The 11,972-nt window shown below is 43.9% G+C and overlaps 1 long non-coding RNA gene across 1 annotated transcript; it reads right to left on the reverse strand.

The window, feature by feature from the left end:
• LOC103659714 lies at nucleotides 1-11,687 on the reverse strand. The gene is made up of 3 exons (XR_567597.2): nucleotides 11,241-11,687; nucleotides 4,545-4,777; nucleotides 1-82 (listed from the first exon to the last, which is right to left on the reverse strand). It is a non-coding gene; the product is annotated as an uncharacterized LOC103659714 (long non-coding RNA).
• Nucleotides 11,688-11,972: the final 285 nt, after the last annotated feature.

Genomic DNA, 11,972 nt, shown 5'->3' on the forward strand with positions numbered 1-11,972 from the left:
GAATGAATTTACATGGTACCTTCAACAGGGTCAGAAGTGGGGTGAACCTTCGGCTTTATTCTCCTGGCCAGCTTCCGGAGACCTAGAGAAAATATGGATGTTTTCTTCACTTTTGTTTTTTGTTTTCTCAGAGACCATGGGAAATGCATGACAACAGAAAGAGCTGTTGACATCTTGCTATCAGAAGACCATAGAAAAAGGGGTGATAAGTTCATCAGAGTTCAAACTTTTGATCCCATGGTTCATCATTTGCCTAGCAAAGCCACCTGAGTCAGAGAGGGCTTTAGGAAGGTCTTAGGGTTCATATAGCCTTCAAATACCCCACAGAGAATGTAAACTGATGCAGTCACTATGAAAACACAATACGGGACTTCATCAAAAAAATTCACAAAAGAACTGCCATTACACCCAGCAATCCCACTCTTGGATAAGAAATCCATTTGAATTCAAGTCTAGATTTCAGAGAAATATCTGCCCATGTTTGGCAGCACTATCTACCAAAGCCAAGCTATAGAGACTACTTAATGTTGAGTGGGGGAGCCGGGACAGGAATGGAGTTGGTTCCTTGGGGAGAAAGGTCCCAGAACGCCTGACACCTGGCCAGACACCTGAGATCAAGCCCTGCAGCCCTGAACCAGGGCTCCCTCATCTCTTTCTCATATCGTCCAGCCCCAAGTTGTCTGTGGGAGACAGTGGATGCCCTGGGGGAGGTGCCTGAGCCAACAGCAAAGTCCAAATCCTAGCTCACCTTTGCACATCTAGGTTTCAACCCCTGACCCAGAACACAGTGCAGATGCCCCTTGACAAGCCCCTCTGAAGGGCCAGGGGAAGCCCAACTGTGACCATCCTCCCACAGCATTCCCCTACTAGCTGTCTGACATGGAGCCTTCCCCGGGACCAGTTGAGCACCCTCAGGGACCAGTAGTCTGCGGGGCTCCCAAGCTGATTCAGAACCCAGGACTTTCCAAACTAATTGTCACATGACAGCTCTACCAAGAATTAGCTTCCCTTCAACTGACCAACCCTGGCTGAGCAGTTCCTGTGAATTAACTGGAAAAATGGCCACCTGGGCTAGTGCTTTGCTGGTTTAATAAATTAAGCCTATGACCTCTAGTATCTCACTGGTATTGATCTAAGTAAGTCTCCAAACTGCCTGGGCTAAGGCCTGGCTAAGAGTGAACCGGGACTGCACTGGCTCTGAATGGGCACCTTCCCTGTTCCTTCCTTCCTCCCCCAGATCCAGTCTTTATAGACTCCTCATCCTTCTCTAAACCCTGCAGTGGCAGGGGACCAAGCCCCACCTCCTTTGAGAGGGACCCCTCAGGGGCGCCTGTGTGGCTCAGTGGGTCACGTGTCTGACCTGGCTCAGGTCATGATCTCAGGGTCCTGGGATCGAGCCAGGCCTCTGTTTCTGCACTCAGCTTGGTGCCTGCTTGTCCCTCTTCTCTCTCCCCCCCCACATCCCCCTTACTCACCGCTTCTGCTCTCTCATTCTCTCTCAAATAAAATATTTTTTAAAAAATCAGGGAATATACAAAACACATAGAGAGGGACCCTTCCATACCCACACCCTGGAGAAGCTCCCCCATCACGACTCTCCGTAAGGATCACCCAGACCTGCTTTTGCATTTAAATCTATCATCTGCTGTATACTATTTTGCACGTGATAATAAGCAACCTTTTATTGAGAGACTTAGATTCAGATCTAAGCACGACTTTCTGTTGCATTTCATCTCACATCCTTTGTGAGGAAGCTCATCAATTGTTGACGATTTGTCAATAATGAAGTTCTATCATTGAAAACCAACCACCATTATTCATTTGATGCTGTTTGAATTCTAGTCTTGCTTTGCAAGGCTATGTGTATATAGTCATGAAGCATGGCCTCTCTCCATGCTTGCACTTACTAGCCAACAATGGGAGAGCTCCGGAAGGAGCAAAGGCCCCCACTGGAGCATGGACACTCCCTGGCCCAGCTGGACAAGCGTGTCCAAACAAGGATGATGGACAGCAGGCTGTTACGAGTGTTTGAGTTCTTGTTGGTCACTGTCCCTAAAGTGTGTAGTTCATGGCATTCAAGCATTTTTTTAGGGCTCATGGGGAGAATGTTATCAAATCTACAACACTATGTCCCCGATTCTTTTCTCTCCATTTTTAAAATAGGCTCCATGCCCAACATGGGGACTGAACTCACGACCCTGAGATCAAGAGTCAGATGCTCCACTGGCGGAGCCAGCCAGGCACCGCCCAGTATGCTCCCTATTCTTATTCTATTTGTGCCATGCCCTGAAGAGTGACCATGCCATGACACTGATTGGCCAGGCACTGACCAGCTCTGGACAGAAGGTTAATCATGAACTGGTTATTTGAGTCTTATTTTTCCTTGTCCCAGGAATGTCCCTAAGCTCACAGGATGTCGGGATGACTAGGGCTTACTCATACTGACAATGCCATCAAATACCATGAAAGGGTCTCCTCCATTCTGACCAGATTGAGGTCAGGTGCTGAGGAGTAGCCCAGCGTTCAAACAGAGTTTGACTGGCTTGTCCTAAACGGTGCCTCCAAACCCTCAGAATCTTTGAACTGAACACAATCATGGCTTCAAACGGACCAGGCTTTCTATATCTTTTTCAGATGAATGACTATGGCAAGATCTGGACTTCTATGGCTCAAGAGCTTCCCTGGGCTATGTGACCACCGAGCTGACCTCATAATGACAAACAGTGTTTGGGATTCCCCTTGGCTCAGGGAATTCCTGACATCCACGCAGATGCTAAAGCTTCTTTGCACAGTAACTACTGATCCCATGACTGAGTCATAAGTGCAGTTCGGTTCAGTAGTTAGAGCACGAGCACTGGACTGCAGGCCTGGGTTCACCTCCTGGCTCCTTTACTTAGAGGAGTTCATGAACCTGGTCACATTCATCTCTGTGCCTCCGTTCCTCCACCTGAGGAATAGGGAAAGGAAACAAATCATCGCATAAGTGTGTGATGAGCATTGAATGAATGAAAACCTGTCACGTGGTCAGAAAGGTGAATTAGAGGGTCTAGATCTTGTGTGAGATCTCATAATTTCACAAGTTCCAGAGCTGGATTCAAATCTGGGAGTCTGAGTTCCCAGACCATTGCTCTGTGACACACAGCTGCTTTGCCTAAATACAAGCATTTTACCCCAACATGATTTCTTTTGGACAGAATCAGAGGCAAACAACAACAACAACAACAACAACAACAGCAACAACAACAAAAAGCAAACGAGCAAATCTATTGCTGTCTCCCTGAATCCACTCTCTGGGGCCCTTGTCCACAAATATCCATGACTGTTCTCTAGAATGTTCCAGTTGCCTGTCTTAAGGTCAGCAGATCAAATGAGATGAATCCCAGTGTAAAGGAAGGGAGGGTCACTGTTACAAAGTCTTGTGTTTTCAAACATGTGAAACAATGCCATCTTGCATTATTTATTCCTCACACAAATAGAAGTGCCTCCAAACAAACTAGGAGTTCCTGAGACCCTTGTCAACTCATAGAAAAAAAAAAAAAACCAACAACACAGCTTAGCTTTTGGGAAGAGATCTGAATGAAAGTTCAGGAGAACTAAGAAACACATTACATCAAAACCTCTTTCATGTAGACACGTTCTGTTTTCAAGCTACAATCCTATGTGCAAATGTATGCAATCATCCATATATGCATATATACTCACATATATAATGTGTGTGTCTCTGCTCTTGTGTCTACATCACATATTTTTCTTTGTGCATCACTAATAATCTGTGTACTTGGTTATCGATCAATCATTAACTCAATCCATTAACCAGTTACCCATCTTTCACCATACATTAAAGGCCGGCTATTCATTGCGTCACAGAGAAAAAAGGGTCATGCTACTGTCACCATACTTACGTCTGGGGTGCTGAATGGGATGGGTGGTAGCATACCATTGAAATCTCTAGAAAATGTCTTTTTGGATAACACCCAAAGTTCTTAGAAATGGAAATGTGTGTTTGGGGGTCATAAATTGAAATGTAGACTCTCATATTCTGAGGATCTCTTTGGGGCAACTATTGATAGGAACGAACCCACATGTCCCCAAAATCCTGAAATCCATACCCCTTTGGGGATGAACGGTACAGGGCAGACATTGTAAGACACTGAGAAAATAATGATAAATGTCCTCCATATCAACCTTTCTGGGTTCACTCTAAATTTCAGAAATGCATAATGTGAATGTAGAATTTAGGATGTTTAAAAAAACTTAAATGAACATAGACACTGCCGTATTTTCCCCCCTTGAAAACCTAGGGGTGACAAGTGAGGGGTGCAGGATATCATAGGAAGTAGTCCATTGTTCACCATGGAGAACAAAAACCAAGGCTGCTAGCTCAGTAGAAAAACCAACAGTAGAAATCAAGAGATAAAACAAAACTATAAAACATATGTAGATGAAATTGGGAGAGAGGAAATTTTCAACGATGAGAAAAATAGTTTGAGAAAGAGTGAACTGAGTCATAGCAAACAGCATTCAGAAGATCATTAGGAACATACCATCACAGCAGGAACCACAGCAGGAACCACAGCAGGAACCACAGCAATTTCCCATTCTGAGTTGGAGCAGCAGAGCAAACACCAATCCCCAGGAATGGGTCAGCTCAAAGAGTCCCAGCTGGAAAGGACAGCAGAGGTGTGGCTCAAGTCACCATGGCGACGGTGTCATCATAGACCTTTCAGAGTCAATGCAGCTGCACAGCGGCCAACTTCTGGTGTCGACAGGGGCCTGTCTTCACAGACAAGGGGGGCATGGGAGAGTAAATGCTTTGTTTCGAAAGTTGAACCCCAGTCTCACACATTCTCACTCTTTTTTTTTTTTTTGAAAATAAACGACATGAGGGGGGATGACCTGCCACCCCCCCCAATAGAGTCACTAGCCAAACTTCAGGGTGAAGAGGGAAAAGAAAAACAGATTGAGAATAAATAGAGGTCCCACTCTTGATTTAAAACACCATCCCCACCCATTCTATCCTCCAGAGTCACCAGACATTTCTAGAACAAAGTTTAAAATGGGTCCCAGATGAAATGAAGAGCAGTGTTCACAGAAATTCCATTCTTCAAATCATATTTCTCTAAGCATATACTAATGAAATTATGTCATTCTCTCACCGTCTATGCATACTACCTGATTTTTCTCTGTGTATAGCTGAGAGGACGTACTTAGTTACCTCTCAACCTTTGTGAATTTCTTGGTCAGTATGTGTATGTAAAGCAGATTCTTCACTGAATAATGAGGGGGGAAATATCACTGTATTTTAACCACTGCATTTCTGTAATAGTGAATGGATTGAGGGCAATACATACAACTAGTACTTTTCTAAATGAAGTACTTTAAATACTCCCCAAAATGCACGGTTCAGTGTGTGTTCTGGCTCATGGATGGGCACTCAATAGACACAGGATTTTGATCTGTTCATGAAAAGTAGCAATGGAAACGGAAGGAACCAGCTCCAAATATACATAAAGAAGGAAACCTTTTAGAACAAAACCAAGTGCCATGGACTTAACCAAGCAACTACAATACCTGGTAAAAAAGTGTATGTAGTCAGGGAACCTGGTGAATCCTTGGACTCTGAATTTTGGCTCAGGTCATGATCTCAGATTCGTGAGATCAAGCCCCAGAAAATAATGGCATAAAACAACCCCTTTACTTTGGTAAAGTACTACTTTGGTAAACCTGGTCACAAGGTTAGGAATTCATCCAGGACACAATGCTGACGTTAGAAAATGAAAGGTTTCAAATATCCACACCCAGGATGATCCCCACTAAATAGACTTGGGGTCCATGAAAAGAGCAGCCCTAGTCCCAGTGCCAATAAATAAACGAGGGCTTTCTATTTCTCAAATCCACAATCCAGAATCCAAGTTTTGCAGGCAGTTGGAACTTCCTGAGTTAGTGAACAGATTCTTTGCAAATGCCCACATCTATTCTTTGCATGTTCCCCAGATCTACTTCCCAGTAGGGTGGCCAGAGGGCAACCAAGGGGAGTCCATGATGCCAATTATGTAGCTGAACCTCTCAGCATCTCTTTCTGATTCTATCTGAACTGAATGCCCACTTTCGACACTCCTCAGGGTAGCAGAAATCATGAGGTTGTCATTGGGTGTATCTACATCTGAGGTCATACCCATTGGAGAGAAAAAACAAATTCAGCCACTGATCAGAATGCAGAGCCTGGACATAGAAGAGGACCACATATTCCTTTTGCATTTCAGTGGCTTATCTCTGCTCTTTCCACAATCAATAAACCTTCCCACAGAAATCTGTCCTTATCATCAAACTCAGGACTCAATTAATGATGCCTATAAGAGAAACCTTGTCTCACGATCATTAAGCAGTGAATCAGTAAAAATGTAAGGAGAGAAATAAGCAAGACCAGACAGAGGGGGCAGTATGATTTTTGAAGCCTTTGCTTTTTTTTTTTGCACTCTGGGGTAGCCACATCCTTTTCCATATCAAAAGGTTAAGACACACATTAGTAGTATCATTTTCCCCCCACAAAGCCAAGAAAAAGGATGACGAGACTGTGTTACATGTCTTGCGAGGGAAATCAAGAGTCGAGGCAGGTCAATTAATGATGCCTATAAGAGAGACCTTGTCTCACAATCATTAAGCAGTGAATCAGTACAAATGTTGTAAGGAGGGAAATAAGCAAGACCAGACATAGGGGGCAGTATGATCTGTCCTGATAATGGACTCTGTCGGGTGGCTCACTTGTGTCCAGAGCAGGACTCAACCGTCAGTCTTTATCAGAGACCTACCAGGTCACTCTACTCTGCACTTGGGACTGAGGGGCACAGGCCCATAAAATGCCCAAAGTCAGATAATTCCCACCTTTCATGGGGAACCAACTGTGATATCACAATCTCTGAGTCCTTAGTGAGGAAGGGGGCAGTGGGGTCATTTCAGCATCCATGGTTTCACCTAGGGAATAGCTCTCAGCTAGGCTCCAGATCTTTGATCTTGGAAACCAACTTCCCCTACTGCCAGTCGAACCTGACTCCATTCTTCCAAGAGACCACAGAGCACAGAGGACCCCCATGGGGGGGCTTTATGCAGTCAATTGGTGCAGTGGAGGGAGGAGATGTGTTCATGTTTCAAGTACACCCGTGTGCTCTATTTCCTGACACCAACCACAACCAACTCCCCAAGTTCTCCAACAATTCAATTCATACTCCACGGATTTCAGTGCTCAGTCCCACAAGTCTGTCCCCACTGCAGAGGCCAGTCACAAATGGGGTGTTCAAGCTACCCACACTTCTGCCCAACCACAAGGTCAGGCATTCCCTCAGACCCCTTCCTTAGGGTTGATAATTTCACTAGAATGACTCACATCCACAAGTGGATGGATAAAGAAGATGGGCTCCATGTATAAAAGGAATATGACTCAGCCATTCGAAGGATGATCTTACCACTTACATCGACCTGGACGGAACTGGAGTGTATTATACTGAGTGAAACACAGCAGTCAGAGAAAGACAAGTATATGGTTTCACTCATAGGTAGACTCTAAGAAACAGTGCAGAGGATCATAGGGGAAGGGAGGGAAAACTGAACTGGAGGTCATCGGAGAGGGAGAAAAACCATGAGAGACATTTAAGTATATGAAACAAACTGAGGGTTGCTGGAGGTGAGGTGGGTGGGGGATGAGGTAATTGGGTGATGGGCATTAAGGGGGGCGCGTGATGCGATGAGCACTGGGGGTATACGCAAATGATATATTATTGAACACTACATCTGAAACTAACAATGTACTATATGCTGCCTAATTGAATTTAAATTTTAAAAAAGGAAAAAACAATTATAAATACACTGTAATAAAAGTTATGTGAATGAAGGGGGAAAAAGATCGACTCAGAAGTCAGGAAAGCACTTTACTTACATCGACCAGTTTATTATAAAGAATACAACTCAGGAAACGCCCAATGGAAGAGATGCGTGTAGCAAGGAAGGTCTAAAGGGGGTGGGGAGTGGTGGAGAGCTTCCACGCCTTCTCTGGGGGAAAATCACTTTTCCACAATATTAATGTTTTCACCAACCTCTTGTTCAAGACTTTTTATAACCCAATCTTCAGCCCCCTCCCCTCACAGATGGCCAGTGGCTGGGGCTGAAATTTCCAATCCTTGACTCCCAGTTTGGTCCTTCTGGTGACCAGCCCCACTGTGATGCCATTTCTGGGCCCCTCCCTATGTCAGCTCTTTAGCCTAAACTCTGGAGAGGTCTGTTGGAGATTTTATGACTAACAGAAGGCTCTCCTATCCCTCAGGAAACTGCAAGGATTTTAGGAGTCCTGTGCCAGGAACCAGAAATTAATTAATTAATTAATTAATTTATAAATTTTCCACAAAGCACTTCTCCAGAAAGGCTAGGCAGACAGGACATTGGCTTGCCTCTTCAAACTACTTCATGGTGGCTTCCCAGAGGGAGATCACCTGGACAGCTGAATGGCAGGATCATCTGTGATTTAAATGTTATTGTTTCCTGAAATCCTTTCATCCTTAAAGTGGAAATACCTAATGGATCCTAACTAAATGTCCTTTCTAGTGCTAAGGAATGAACACACAAAATCAAGGGCACATGGTCCAAACCAAGAGAGATCAGAAATGCCAATTGGAAACCAAGTCTAGAATCCTCACTAGGCTTTGAGCTGAGATGGGAGAAGGATCTGAACTTAGGCGGATCCCTAGCTCTGCCTGCAGGTCCTGCCTGGCCCAGACACTAACCCAGAGCAGGGTTGAGTTTAAGGTGTCCTGACAGGGCAGAATTCTCCACCTTCTAGATCAGGGCTCTCTGATAAAAACCTAATGCAAGACACAGACATGGTTTCATGTTTTCTAATAAGCACACTGGAAACAAGAGCAATGAAAATGGTGAAGTAAATGTAAATGATGTTTTGGGTTTGGTTTTGTTTTTTAAGGAGGCTCCTGCCCAGTGTGGAGCCCAAGGCAGAGATTGCACACACAACCATCAAGACCTGAGCTGAGATCAAGAGATGGCCTTTTAACCAACTGAGCCACCCAGGCACACTAAACAATGTATTTTTAATTCACTATCCCCCAAATGTTCACATTTCCACATGTGACACAAGAAAGGTGGCCACATTTCAAGGGCTCAAGAGCCACTCCGAGCTGGTGCTACCATATGGGACAGGGCAGACAGAGATCGTTTACATCACGGAATTCTATCGGCCAGTGCTGTTCAGGCTATCTCAGGCTATACTGCACTTTGATTTATGAACATCCTGAAATAATCCACTTCTTCAGACTGAGTACTGAGACTCACATCTGTGCCTGGGATTCTCAAACCCAGAGTCAATGTGGGACAAAATTACATACATGTTGCCAGGCATGGGTGGTAGTGGCTCATTAATGGTTTAAACAACCTCGTCTAAACTCTCCATCTTGCTCTCTCCTTAGCCACCTTCTGTAGAATGTGAGAAACCCATGAATGGAATGAATGATTATCAATCATTTTAATGAATGAAAATAAATTAATGTAGGGCTCCTCTCTACTCGCCTTGAATCTTGGCCTCCAGGCGTTTACACGGTGATGAGGCTTCCATTGGCGTTCTCGTTCTCCCTGTATTCACATCTTGTCAATGTCTCTTTGGTCTGAGATTATTTTTACTCCATTAAGGGGTACATAATAGAATATTATACCCAGAGGGTGTATCTTCCCAGTTCTCTGGACACATTATATTGGCTTCCAGTGGTCCCCAAGCAGGGAGTGCTGTGGCCCCCAGGGAACACTCAGCAATGTCTGGGTACATTGAACGTTCCCAACTGTGGGGCGGGTGCTACTGGCATTTGGTGGGTAGAGGCCAGGGATGCTGCTCCACACGCTACCAGGCTCCCTGCAGCTCCCACAAGAATTCCCTTGCCCCAAATGTAACAGAGCCAAGGTTGAGAAGCCCTGTCTTAAGCCATGTCTGCTAAACCCCTTTGAGAAAAATGGGGGTTCCTAGGGGAGCCCCGCATTGGGCTCTGCATTCAACATGGAGTCTGCTTGCGATTCTACCTCTCCCTCTGCTCCTCCAATTCACGCTGTCTCTCTCTCTCTCAAATATACAAATAAATCATCTTAAAAAAAAAAAGAATGAAAAATGGGAATTCCTCCTGATCTCATTTAACCCAATATTAAATGGCCAATATCTATCTCTATGGAATTAGTCACAGACCCCACCGATGTAAAAAGGAACACACCTATTCTTATATTTCAATTTTTTCAAAGTAGTGAAAGTGGTTTGGGAAGTGTTCTCTCAAAGCTCACTCTCTGGACCCAGTCATTTCTCCCCAACTGTTTTTCTCCATGATTGCAAATATGTATTTTCAAGCATTGTTAGACAAACTGGAACGGGCCCCAGACCACCCGAAATTGGACAACAGCCTTTCCTTTTTGAAAATTTTGCAAGAGAGCATAATAGAAACGAGACATCTAAAGTTGCAGTAAATCATATCGTGTCTTTTATCCAAACTAAAATTCATATTCACAGAACAATTATTACTGATCAGCCATTTCACACAATTTTTCACCCCTTGTTAATGCTAATAAAGTGTATGAGTTTTGAATCTGCGGGTGGCTGACCAAAGTGTGACCCCACAGCATGTATAGCCTGTTAGAAGGCTGTGTGCCTCACAGTCAAATCCAACCACCATTTCTAAATATTGCAACTCATGAGCTTCATATTTGCTTTCTTTCATTCACCACAAGTTTGGATACATTTGAAAATGTCCAAGAATAATGAAAATTATAGACTTTACTTCTGAGATGGGAAATTACAAATAATTTTCATAACATCTTCATATTTCCCTTCTTGACATCGTACCACAACTTAGGTAAATGGCCTTTGGCTTATTCTTTGCATAATGTCCAATCAAGTTTTCTCCCTTCGATTATGTTATATTGTTTTACATTACTCCTAGATAAGCAGGAAAGGGTAGGGAGCATGAAAATCAAGAGATAATATAAGGGAAATCAGATTGATTTCAAGTTATAAAATTAAATTCTACATCAATCCAGTAATAACTATTTGTTGTCTACTTTTTGCTGGATACTCCTTGTAGTTGATATTCAAAATCAAGACCACAGACCAGCTATTAAATTTGTCTCATTCAAAAAGAATTAAGACCACACCCATCCAAAAAGAAAAGAATAGTAACTGATTCTATTAGAGATGTTTATAAGTTGGGTACCTGGGTGCTTCAGTCGGATGGGCATTGGATTCTTGGTTTCAGCTCAGGTCATGATCTCAGGGTCCTGGGATCCAGCCCTGTGTCAGTTCCACACTCAGGAAGGAGTATGTTCCTCTCTCTCTGCTCCTCTCCCTGCTTGTGAGTGCTCTCACTCTAAAATAAATAAATAAAATCTTTTTAAAAAGAGAGAAGGGAGAAAGAAGAAGCAGCAGCATTTATAAGTTGTCCTGGGAGAGCAACATAAAGAAATGATTTGTCTTGGGACAAAAGGAAAGGTTCCTACAGGTAGGAATAATTGAGGGGAGACTGGATTTAGCCGAGTTTTGCCATGTCATTAAGGTTTAATGGGGCGCCTGGGTAGCTTAGTCACTTCAATGTCTGACTCTCGATATTTACTCGGGTCATGATCTCAGGGTGGCGCAGTCATTAAGTGTCTGCCTTCAGCTCAGGGTATGATCCCAGAGGTCTGGGATCGAGCCCCCCATCAGGCTCCTCCACTAGGAGCCTGCTTCTTCCTCTCCCACTCCCCCTGCTTGTGTTCCCTCTCTCCCTGGCTGTCTCTTTCTGGGTCAAACAAATAAATAAAATCTTTAAAATAAAACAAAATAAAAAAAGATTCTCTCTCTCCCTCTTCCTCTGCCGCTCTCCTCCCTATAAAAAGGATAAAGGTTTCCAGAAAGAAGGCAGGCTGAACATTTACCTATGAGTTTAAACTGCTCTAATTTTTAGTAG

The sequence above is a fragment of the Ursus maritimus genome, unplaced genomic scaffold (assembly GCF_017311325.1).
Source record: "Ursus maritimus isolate PB19 unplaced genomic scaffold, ASM1731132v1 scaffold_13, whole genome shotgun sequence".
NCBI classification, from domain to species: Eukaryota; Metazoa; Chordata; class Mammalia; order Carnivora; family Ursidae; genus Ursus; species Ursus maritimus.